The sequence below is a fragment of the Schistocerca nitens genome, chromosome 2 (assembly GCF_023898315.1).
Source record: "Schistocerca nitens isolate TAMUIC-IGC-003100 chromosome 2, iqSchNite1.1, whole genome shotgun sequence".
In the NCBI taxonomy this organism is placed as follows: domain Eukaryota; kingdom Metazoa; phylum Arthropoda; class Insecta; order Orthoptera; family Acrididae; genus Schistocerca; species Schistocerca nitens.
This window is the reverse complement of record NC_064615.1, coordinates 743,003,434-743,017,001: the sequence shown is the minus strand read 5'-3', so window position 1 is coordinate 743,017,001 and position 13,568 is coordinate 743,003,434.

The window sequence follows — 13,568 nt, the reverse complement described above, 5'->3', positions numbered from 1 at the left end:
GGGGGAGAGAGAGGGGGAAGATGGAGTTGGACAGAGAGAGGAAGAAGGAGGAGACAGAGAGAGACATAGTGGAAGGAAGGACAGAGATAGTGGGGGGAGGAGAAGAAGAAGATGGATAGAGAGAGGGGGAGGAAGAGATGGATAGAGAGGAGTGAGAATGAGATGTTTGTAGAGAGGGGAAGGATGAGATAGACAGAGATAGGGGAGATGGGCACAGAGAGTTGAGGAGGAGGACATAGAGAGACGGTGGAGGCGGATATGACAGAGAAAATGACTAGAAGGAGAAGGACAGATGCATGGTACATGTATTAAATATACCGTGGATATATAGATGTACCGTAGCGACGAGACTCCGCCCCCTCCCAGTAGGCGATACAATGTAAGGACGATAAATTCTCACAGTGAGGAACGCTTCGGACAGCTCTCAACATCGTCGCGCTGTTGAGTACAAAATCAAAACGATAGTCATCAACATAGCATCATTTTCTTAATCTGGTACTGCAAAGACAGTTCACAATATTTCATTTACAATGAGAGTGAAAGAGTTTCTTTCTGATGATTGTAGCTGAATGGTCCTTTCCAAAATGAAATGCTCGTCTTTGTTAAATAACAATTCATGCGAAAGATATAATCTACATTAATACTAACTTAAAACATAGTAGTTAGCAGAAATACGTAAGTCTAATTAGCCAATGCCAGTCCAAAGTGTGGGTCGAAAAGAAGAAAATATGTATAGCCGAGTATGGCTAATCTGAAGCCCAAAGAACCTCAAAAAACGATCAAATAATTAATCGATTTAACGAATGTTTGACTGATCAGGGAGGAATCAAGAAAAGAGAAGTAAGTGTATCCCCTTCCAAAACAGAGGTAAAAATTATGACTATAGTTTCATTAACATCCCTATTTCTTTACAAGCACCAAATGTAGCTCTAAGAAAAGTTCTTTTACTATTTTTATTAATTTTTATTTGTTTTAACATTTGGAGGGAAAGGCACATACAAATTTCCAGAAATACTAGTGGAAAATTCAGCTCTATTCTGCAATGAAATCAATTATCTTTTCCTGAGTCAGTGACCTCCAACGTGGTTGGTTTGGACGATCTTCGGCCGGTAGATCTAGTCGACATGAGGGAACATTCACATGCGAATAACGCATTGTATTATATTTTAATGGTCTTTGATACTTCTTCTAAATTTGCCTGGACATTACCTATGAAAGCGAAAACAGGGAAGGAGTCATGCATGTGTTTGAGTGATTGTTGCAGACGGAGACGAATCGAAGGCCAGTTAACCTTCATAGGTGATTTAGCTCGTATTTCAAAACACAAGACAGCATTTGAGAAGTCATACATGCCAAACCGATTAACCGAGATATTTAGTTTCCAAAGTGCAGTAACCTACCTCTTAAAGGGCAGCAGTGGTGCTGAAATTGCAGGATGTTTTTACACAAAAGAGCTACAGAGGGGCTCGGAAATAGAAGTGTATCTCGCAAGAGGATCATATGGCGTCGAGGAAATTGAGCGTTAGTTAAACGGCTTGGTTTTCCTGCATAATAAAACAGCTGGATCGACGCTGGAGACTTGCTATATAACAGGATGTGCAGACCACAACCACTTCAGTAGGCTAACACGCGTGATAGGAGACGCATTAGAGGAGGAGGTGGTATTCTCGAGAAACTACCAGTCGAATTACGCATTCCTGGATATAAGTACTTGAAACCATATAAGAAAGTACTTGGTCTCTTCATAAACAAACTAAAAAAAAGCCCAAAAGTCCTACCAGACAGGGCGCTTACACATACAATTGTTAAGACGAAATTGAACATTTTGTGGTTAAAACAAGCAAAAGAAAGTCCAAGAGTCCTACCAGACAGGGCGCTTACACATACAATTGTTAAGACGAAATTGAACATTTCGTGGTTAAAACAAGATATACACATAACGTCTACCATTTCGACTCATTCAGCGACGTGCAACCTCCAGAATAATTCCAACGATACTTCACATGCAGAAGACAAGAGTTTTGCAACTTTAAACGCTACCAAGACTTTAATACATTTCTGTGTGATCATCTATGCGTCATGTTCCTCCTGACATTTACGAATGATATGTAAGGACGGGCATTAAACATCCATTCACTAGTTGATGTCTAGATGCAATGTCGTACACTCTGACTTTAAAAGAATGATCGTCTGTACTACGAGCGAATTACTTCGAGCCAACTGACTTAAGCATTGGAGATTGTAGTATCACGCTGATTGGACTGGAGTCATACATCATCATCCCAAATATCAGAGAGGTATCTGGAAAGTAGTGTTAAAAACAAAATTGTGGGAATTGAACATGATGCATACGATATCGACGATTTAAACGACGTTTTAAAACGGTCTGCAAAACGGATGAGCTCCGTGCAAACATTAGTACGCTTAAATCTGAAATAAGGACGGCGAATGCATCGATTGACTTTAAGCAAAAGGTTCAATAGGCCCACTACTGTGTTTCACGAAGGGACGGGTTATGAAGACGGATCCGAGTGAATTTTACAAATCTGATCAGACAGTGGATTTTCTCCCTGTCAGTACAATCCGTATTGAGTGTACATTGCAACGAACTCATATCTCAACGATACCTCGATTCATTCAATTTACGGATTCTTCCCATCAGTTGGAACAGTGGATAAGATTGAGACTACTACCAACGCTTTATACCTTCCAGTGAAAGTTCAGACATTAGAATACCTAGAGCTGCGTATTGTGGACCAGAATAACCAACTTGTTGACTTTCGTGGAGAGGAAATCATTGTACGGTCTAGTATGATAAAACAAAATTATTCGGTTAAATATATTTTAATTCTTTCAATTTAAATCTGTGCTTCATACTAGAATGTCGTGTTCCCAGTTTGGCACAGCTTTGCCACAGGAGACACGAAAGCGGTCGAAGACGTCCGTCTTCTGGTCGGCACCTGATCGTTGTCAGAAGGAGGCTAGTTTTTGATTACGCAAAGACTTCTATTATTTGGAAAAGAACAACCCGGATTTCTTTACGTAATCAGTATGAATTTTATAATTACCTAAGGGACCTTTAACAATGAACAGTAAAAAAAATTGCATTTGCAAATGAAATCATTAATAAATGGGGCAGCTATGAGTTGTATAGAAGACAAGGGGCGGCCTTCTGTACACGACCAGGATGCCGCAGTATTCTCTGCTGTAGTAAAGGCTGTTTGACATTTATAAAAATAATATGGCATGGAGGTTAAAAAAGTATAAAGGAAAAGAACAGAATAAGAAATCTGGTAAACACTAAATATAATCAAACAATTCTCACTAGCAAATTAGGGCTTATTTATAAACAATATAACTTACATAAGTACTTTTCTAACTGTATGGTGCGATCAGATTTCAGCCTACCCTGTGCTGTCTCCTTGGTTTACGTTTTTGTCACAAATTACAGTCATTACTTTTCTCCTTCATTGAAGACAATTCTTGCACTGTTCAACACCTTCATAACAATAACTTGCCGGTTTACAGTTTCGAACTTAAATTACTTGAATTTTATTAATTAATAATGTTGTCTGCACGCTGGCAAGACCGCTTACTTTTCTAGCTTAAAGTCGACCTTCTTTACGTTTTCACATTACAAGCAGAAGTACATTAAAATCTGAAGATCTACCAAAGTTTTTTTACTGTCATCTTTTATTTAGATCGAAGCGGAACGTCAGTTCAGCTTCTATTAAAATGTTACTTTGACTGCGCAATCGATGTATTAGCGTCCGCGCTGGATGCGCATCTTTACAGTTATGTAAATTATATAAAACAAATGTCTTTCAAAGAATATGTCTCACCTCATAAGTTGATCATTTAATATACAGATAGGTGAATGCCTTTCCAAGGGTACTCAAAGCTTTCATACCGAGCGAGGTGGCGCAGTGGTTAGACACTGGACTCGCATTCGGGAGGACGACGGTTCAATCCCGCGTCCGGCCATCCTGATTTAGGTTTTCCGTGATTTCCCTAAATCACTCCAGGCAAATGCCGGGATGGTTCCTCTGAAAGGGCACGGCCGACTTCCTTCCCCATCCTTCCCTAATCCGATGAGACCGATGACCACGCTGTCTGGTCTCCTTCCCCAAAACCAACCAACCATCAAAGCTTTCATAGGACGGAAATACCAATAATATTACATCGCTTCCCGCGTGAGGAGTAATGAGTCTGAAAGATCGTTACGACTCACGCGCAGTCGTAATATTATTGGATTCACGTACTTAGTGAATAAAGTATTTAAGGATCTCTCCTTGTAGGGAGCAAAACAAACATAACATAAGGCACATAGAATTATATACGTTTCACACTAAGTCGTCAAAGCTACTCACAGTTGCTTGATCATTAACAAACTTGGTTGTGGCATGATGCCATCATAAGTGTTCAAGGATTTAACATAGGTTCCTTTTTTTCGTGTTCTCAAGAATTACTCTCATTCAATCAATTGAAACATTGAAATACTAATATAGATACAAGTACAAATTAAATACACATACAGATACATATATACATAAATATTGACAAGAAGAAAAAAAAATTCTATTACAGTATTGGTGCATTTCCGCCAATTGTGAACAGAACACAAAACTTTTATCAGTCTTTCTCGTAGCGACATCACTCTTCACTTTGTAGTTGGGAGTATTTCCTATGAACTCGGATGATTTTCACAGGGGAATTCTTTCATCACCTGTCACTTTTCACTGCACTAAAACTGGGGATCACCTTTTCACACTCTGATGGAAAACACTGGGGATTTCACTATGTGAAGGGGGAAGTGATATTTCTTGACTCGACGATCCATCGGGTCATGTCGGGAATCAGGAAAGTTGATGACTGGTTCAATGACGAATGAGTCAGTTTGGTGGCTGTCTTAATCTCATTCCAGTTCATGTTTCAGCACATGGAAATACAGAAAAAAATCTGTATTAGGACTTGCTCATTAACTAGCATCTTAATCTAAGGGCATATAGAGTAAGAATTTAAGACAATAAAAATTACTGCATAGACTATGTACATATACATTAATATTATTCACATTTTGTGTCTAAGTTTTATATTCTTTCGTTAGCAAATATTAGCAAAACAGGTTTCGTCTTGTACAGGTCTTTCTTAAGCAATGTACTTAGCAATATTGCCGTAGCAATTTTCAGTTAAGGAAAAGTCATCATTAGTGTCCTTTTAATGTAAATATAGTAAAATCGTGCGTAGTTTATCAACGTTTTATTATTTTTATGTCCATTTTCATCTCAAATCTGGAGCACGCTCGCGCCCGTTATGGAGAGGAATGCTTATTGTTGACTACGGGCCGGCGAGCAGTCATTGATTGTTGCCACAGTGCTTCACAGTCACGTGATAACGAACTGGCGGTTTAACAGCGTTGGCAGTCCGCGTCCTGCACGTGGCAGATAGTTCAGTGGCTACCAATCGTTTTATAACTTGTGCATTTTGTTGAATCATGGGTACTGGAGCAGCTCGTCAAGGTAACATGGTCAACCTGGACGGTAAATTGACTGCACCAGCGACGAAGAACAGTCATCGATGAAAATGACTACTGTCACCTATTGCAGTGAGTACAATAGCTTGTCTATCCTTTGACTGATAGTCACTGTATCGCCGTTGCAACGTGAGAATACTTGTAATGCTACTTCACACGCGGAACACCACTCGTGTCCATAAGTTTATTACAGTTTTGATTCACACAAGAGATAACTAGTTGTTCGTGTCCATACATGTGTCAAATTACTATGTTACACACGTGTCCATCATTTTGTCACTGAGTCACACGCATCAATCCATACGTGTCCATTTAGGTGTCTTTATACTACAGAGTAGTACAGGTAATGCTAAAATTACTTATCGTGAAAGGATCATTTACAAAATATACATAGTTTTTTTTTTTTATTACTGTCCAAGACGTAACGAGAAAACGTGTTTGCTATTATGAATGGTGCTTCTGAACCACATTAGATTTTATATGTAATTTAAATCTGATTCTTTTCCTTTTCTTATTGTTCTGTAACAGCCTTTTTTTGTTTCTTTGTTCATTTATTCGGTTACATCAATAATCAGTAAAATATACCCACTTTGGCGTGCCGAACAGTTCACGTTCAAAACTAACTTCATCTAACAGAAATCGGGAAAATTATTCCTATTTCCTAGGATGCTTTTGCTCACAGCAAATGAGATTTACATCACGTTTCGATAAGTAACTGCAGATACGCATTAACCAACGAGCCACGATCGTCAATACACACAATATACACATGTCAAGTCTTTTGAACCAATTTCCAAATTCCTTCCCCTACCGGGTAGGGTAGAAAGGTAAGAATGCTAAAGAAGAAAACTACAATAGGATAGTGAAAGATACGAAGATAGATAATAGGTGAAATAATCAGTTGAGCAAATTCATTCTTCGACTCCACCGTTTTTAGTGTCATCCACGTGGCATAACTTGACTTCAGTATTAAAATGTCCAAACAGAGGTAATATAATTTCAGACATGTTGCTGTATGTCTTTGGAAGCGGACACGAGCATGCGCTACCTCTTCCCAAAAACATGTATGTGCAGCACGATAGGCGAAATCCCACGCAATGATGACATATTTCGTTTTCCTCCATCTTAAACGTTACCTCCCTTATGTTTCAAACTAATGCCTTGTGCATATTGCACAGCCTTTATATTACTGTTTGAAAGTTTTTATTTGCAGTCCTTGGTTTTACAAATAATAGTATTGATTGAAAAAAAAAATTACATTGCAGTACTGGTTCAAATGGCTCTGAGCACTATGGGACTCAACTGCTGAGGTCATTAGTCCCCTAGAACTTAGAACTAGTTAAACCTAACTAACCTAAGGACATCACAAACATCCATGCCCGAGGCAGGATTCGAACCTGCGACCGTAGCGGTCTTGCGGTTCCAGACTGCAGCGCCTTTAACCGCACGGCCACTTCGGCCGGCACATTTCAGTACTGATTACAGTTATTGCGGAGGTACAGTTTCTCTTACATTAATACTGTTATTAGTGAAATTCTATTCAAACAGAATACTTAATTTATACGTTGAACTGGCTGGCTCTAAACGTTTTCTACCTTAAGTAGCTGAAATAATTTAATAATACAATGAAGCAGCTGGCCCTATAATGCTCAGCCCGAACAGCTGCACTAAAATGAACTGGATGGATCTCACACTTAAAACTAGTATGGCTTGGACAGCTAGCAGTAGGTGAAACTTAAAAACTATTCTGTTTATACATGCACTCGCACATGCACATGTAGTGCAAAAGAGAGAAAATATGGTAAAACTATCTTTTGTCCATTTACAATTTTTTAACTTCTTTGATATATATATATATATATATATATATATATATATATATATATATATATATATATTTTGCACATTTAATTTTCTTAATAATTTGTATGATTTTTTTACCAGCACATTGTGCTTATATATTCATGCAAACATAGTATGCTACTTATTATGAAATAAAATAAACAGAATGTATTGACACACAAGCATACATATTAACATGGGCATACACACCCACAAGCCCACACACAGACAAATAAGCAATCACACATGCAGGCACACCATACATCACACACATACAATATTTGCACAATTATTAAAGAGCCATACTATTCGACACAAGCCCTCACTCAGAAATTCGCTCACTCTTCTCATTCACACCGCCAGAGTTCCCACCCACTCTTGTAGTTCAAGTAAATAGTGTGAGTAAGGGACAGTGTACACCTTGTGACGATCGAATACTAGTTTGCTGTACCATATGCGAAGGTTGCGGTGGAACACCTCGAACACCACCATACAGGCACTGCAAGTAGTCTTTGACAATGAGGACACATGATGCTATATATCGCACACCCTTAGCCTGCCTCTGTGTGGCTCCGTCTATTGTACAACAGGCATACACTTTGGATCTTAGATCCACAAACTCCACAATCGGCAATCCATCCGTCTCATCTTTCATTAAGCCGATAGCCTTCGTGTTCTGAGGAACAAGACCATAAGGATTATGGGCTGCATATCCCGATGTGTTGAATTCATTACCATGACACCTAATTACTTCAAATTAATCGCAGTTCTTCACCCAATAGATGAAGCTAACTCTATCTATATAAAGTAACTATGGTTCCACGAAATAACTTTTAATAAACTTATAGTGGAAGCGATACATATGGAGTTTGGAGATGTCCAGTATATACATCCCCAGATAGATAGGTTTTGTAAACTCTACTGAAACCGTCGACATCTCCACAGCAACAAAGTTCTCATTGAAAATAGTGACCCGCGTAAAAGTTGGGCTGGTGATGCACTTTCTTACGCCCCAATGCACATCCCATTCGCTCCTAATTAAAATATAGTGTTCATTTCTTACATTCTGCATGGTTTTATGGAAAATGGAATTATTAATTAAGTTATAAAAATCTTTTTCGAAATCACTAGTCGCACCCGTCCTCTTTTCGGTATTTAATTCGGCATACTACTTCAGCCACGAGGACTGACTGAAGGAGGTATCCCGAGTGATTCTACCCGTAGCAGAGTACTGCGTTACATTGAATGGCATTAAATTTCGGATCATCTAGGGCATTGAGGAGCTCTATCTCCAGCACCAAGAGGCACACTTTAGATACCTGTCACGGTTGAGATACCCCCTGGCCATATTCTCAGTTTTAGTGACCCAGATACACCCCTCAAAGACCCTAGCAACCGCCGTGTGTCTAGAGGGGTCATGACGCTGCTAATCTGATCCCTTCGCTATCAGGACGCGAGAGAGCGCTACCGCTAGCCACAGGATTATTATCATTAACACTATAAGTAGGAAACGAATGTGTCCACCTGGTGGATGACGGTGTTGGTGAGAAGGAGCCTTATGGGGTGAGGGAGATGCACCGAGCACACATACCTTTTACTGCCGGTGAGGGCGAACAGTCGGAACTGCAGTGGGAGCAGTGGTGAGCCCCTGTGGGAGCACACAGCTGCTTCACCACCGCTAGCCAGGGGGATGGGAGGTCGTTGCTCTTACTGAGCCTCCCACGGATGCCAGAGGGGATGCGATGGTCAGCTTAATTAATCTGCATATCAATTTGATATCAAAATTGCATCAGTGCCACCCTTATCCCACTACTAGCTCCAGGGTCTGATGAAATCCCTGTAAGGGTCTATAAATTTGTGGCTGAGTTATCCCCTCTTCTAACTATAATATATTGTACATCCCGTGAACAAAAAACCGTGCCCAGTTCTTGGGAAAAGGCACAGGCCACACCCATTTACAAGAAGGGTAGTAGAAGTGATCCACAAAACTACCATGCAATATCTTTGACATCGCTTTGTTGTAGAATTTAGAACATATTCTGAGCTCAAACATAATGACATATCTTGAACAGAATGATCTCCTCAATGCCAACCAGCATGGGTTTCGAAAATATCGATCAAATGAAATCCAACTCGCACTTTTCTCACGTGACATACTAAAGATTGGGCTCAAGGCGGTCAGGTAGATGTAGTTCTTGATTTCCCAAAAGCATTTGACTCAGTACCAGAGCTAAGCTTATTGTCATAAGTACGCTCGTATGGGAGTATCAGGTGAAACTTGTATCTGGATTGAGGAGTTTTGGTAGGGAGCACGCAACAAGTTATCTTGGATGGAGAGTCATTGTAAGTTGTAGAAGTAACTTCGGGTGTGCGCCAGGGAAGCGTCTTGGGCCTCTTACTGTTCATGTTGTATATTAACGACCTTGCAGACAATATCAGAATTTTTGCAGATGATACAGTTATCTATAATGAAGTATTATCTGAAAGAACCTGCATAAATATTCGATCAGATCTTGATAAGATTTCAACTTGGTGCAGAGATTGACAACTTGCTTTAAATGTTCAGAAATGTACAATTTTGCACTTCACGAAAAGAAAAGACGTAGCATCCTATAACTATAGTATCAGTGAATCACTGCTGGAATCAGCTAACTGATACAAATACCTGGCTGTAACACTTCATAGTGATATGAAATGGAATGACCACATAGGTGCAGTCGTGGGTAAAGTAGGTGATAGACTTCGGTTTACTGGTGGAATATTGGCGGCAGTTCAGTCAGTCTAAAAAGAAGATTGCTGACAAACCACTCGCGCGACCAATTCTAGAATATTGCTGAAGTGTGTGGGACCCGTACCGGATTGGACTAATAGGGGATATTGAACGTATACAGAGAAGGACAGCACGAATGGTCACAGGTTTGTTTAATCCACGGAATTAAATAAATAAATAAATATTCCAGGGCCTCGATAATTTGTGTTCTGCGAGAGTCAAACACTTGTTCTTGTCACAGTGATACTGAAGGAACTGAACTGGAAGACTTTTGAAGACAGACTAAAGCTGTCCAAAGAAAGTCTTATTAACAGAGTTTCTAGACCCAGCTTAAATGATTACTACGTATCGCTCACATAGGGATCGTGAATATAAGGTTAGAATAATTACAGCACGCACACAGGTATTCAAACAATCATTCTTCCTGCGCTCCATACGTGAATGGGACAGGAAGTAACCTTAATAACTGGTACAATGGGACGTACCCTCTGCCATGCACCTCACGGTGGTTTGCAGAGTTTAGTTGTAAATGTAGATGTATTCTTACCCAACGCAGTCTTCATAAATTTCCTTTCCCCAGATCTACCTATATCACAAAACCTCTTAGTTTGAACACCTATAAAATTTTCTTATACCTGCCACTATCATTGTTGATATTATTGATATTACTAGTATTACTACTGTTTTCACTATAAGTGAGAGCAACTGCATTAGTGCAACTACTGACAGTATTAAGTTTATTAGTTCATGGTCAGTGTGATTTACTCACACTGCCACTTCGACACTCAAATCATTTTAACACTGTTTTTCATATTAAAGCTGTTATTTAACTATGGTGTAAAAATGTTCTGAATGTGTGAAACCTTGATCTAATCTAAGAGGAGGCCTGATAGCCCTAATCAGAAAAAGTTAAATAAATAAATAAATATTCCAGGGCCTCGATAACTTGCTTTCTGCGAGAATCAAACGCTTGTTGTTCATTAAACTTATTTTACAGTTAATATTAATGATTAATGAAAACCACAGCAGCTTTATTAATGCACATCTATTGTTTCACGACCGGCTTCATTCTTTTAGAACATCATCATGTTGCCTGCAGTTAAACAAAACGAGAAATTAGTCTAAAGCTAGTGTCTTAACGACTAAAATAGGCAACTCACAATGCCAACAGCTTTGTAATAAATTCTCAGCGAGTTATGCCAATACCTTTATATGAAAGAAATGGTTGTCATGTGTAACATTAGAGACAAAATATGGAAACGACCCTCACATGAACATTCTGGTGACCACCCGGCGGAGGTATGGTGAGCAATAAGTGTTGCCCAGACGCGGCTGTCCCAAAATAGAGGTAAACACGTAAACATACTACATGGCCTCTGTTGAAGGTTATATATAGATTGTTGAATTATAATCATTACAAGACAAAACCTTAAACACAGAAATAACATTAAAGTGAACAAAACACTAAAGAATTATCCAAAACTATTGCAAAAATTGATATAAACGAAGATTAAGAAAGGATTTAGGCAGAGTAGCAAGGGTACAGATGGCAGTGCTTGCACAAAGATGCATCGTAGTTCGAGAGATATGACAGTAAGTGACCAATTGTACATAACTTGTCGAGAAATTATATTAAATACATTGAAGCGCCAAAGAACTGGAATAGGCATGCGTATTCAAAAACAGAGATACACAAACAGGGAGAATACGGCGCTGCGGCCGGCAGCGCCTATCTAAGGCAAGTGTCTGGCGCAGTTGTTAGATCGGTTACTGCTGCTACAATGGCAGGTTATCAAGAATTAAGTGAGTTTCAATGTGGTGTTATAGTCTGCGCACGAGCGATGGGACACAGCATCTGTTAGGTAGCGATGAAGTGGGGATCTTCCCGTACGACCATTTAGTCTCCGACGTCGCTGCGGCCGGAAAAAGATCCTGCAAGAATGGGACCAGTGACGACTGAAGAGAATCGTTCAACAGCAATCCTTCCGCAAATTGCTGCAGATTTCAGTGCTGGGCCATCAATAAGTATCAGCGTACGAGTCATTCCACGAAACATCATCGATATGGGCTTTCGGAACAACTGATGACTGCATGACACGAAGCCTGGGCCCGCCAACACTGACATTGGACTGTTGATGACTGGGAACATGTTTCCTGGTCGGACGAGTCTCGTTTCAAATTGTGTGGAGCTGATGGACGTGTACGGGTACGGAGACAACCTCATGAATCCATGGATCCTGCATGTCAGCAGCGGACTGTTCAAGTTGGTGAAGGCTCTGTAAAGGTGTGGGGCGTGTACAGTTGGAGAGATACGGGGCTCCTGATACGTCTAGATACGACTCTGACCGGTGACACGTATGTAAGCATCCTGTCTGATCACTTGCATCCATTCACGTCCATTGTGCATTCCGACGGACTTGGGCGATTCCAGCAGGACAATGCGACATCCCACACGTCCAAAATTGGTACAGAGTGGCTCCAGGAACACTCTTCTGAGTTTAAACACTTCCTCTGACCGCCAAACTCCCCAGACATGAACATTATTGAGCATATCCCGGATGCCTTGCAACGAGCTATTCAGAACAGAAGAGATCGCCATCCTCTCGTACTTTTACGGATTTATGGACTATTCTACAGGATTCGAGTGTCAATTCCCTCCAGCAATACTTCAGACATTAGTCGAGTACATGCCACGCCGTGTTGCGGCACTCCTGCGTGCTCGCTGGAGCCCTACACGGTATTAGGCAGGTGTACCAGATTCTTTTCGCTTCAGTGTATAACAGAAACAGTAATTGTGAACTTGCAGAATGATCATGACTCATCAATAACGTTGTTACAAAAGGCGTATTGTATCGGACATGAACAAGTTAAAATTACCGAACTAGGTTGTTGCCACTGTCTGTAGTTAACACAGTTAAAATTGTGTTAAACTTACTACAATTAATTGCAACAGAAGAGAAAGAAATGCCAGTGCTTGCATAAAGCTGTACCGTCATTAATTAGATAAAACACTTAGTGACTGATTATAGACACGGTGGTGAAGTAATTACATTTTAACAGAAACAGTAATTGTGATCATGTAGAATCATTATGAGTAATGAATAAAAGTAGTTGCAAATAACGTTTTTCATTAAAAAAGGAAAAATTAAAAAAATAAAATACATTATAATTATAAAAGTTTATAAAAATGAATTATTGTACAGAGTTTAGCGATTTCCACACAACTTGCTTTTAATTTCCTAAAAACATAAACGACTGGAATCTTCCAGTTCAGTTGTTTCTAGTTCTTTTACGTGTTCAGTAACAATACATCTGTTGTATCAACCTTTCGAGCTATGATCATTCTGGGAGTTCATAATTACTGTCTGTTATATTCAATGTAATTACTTCACAAGTTTTTGTCATATCTGGTCGAACTACAGT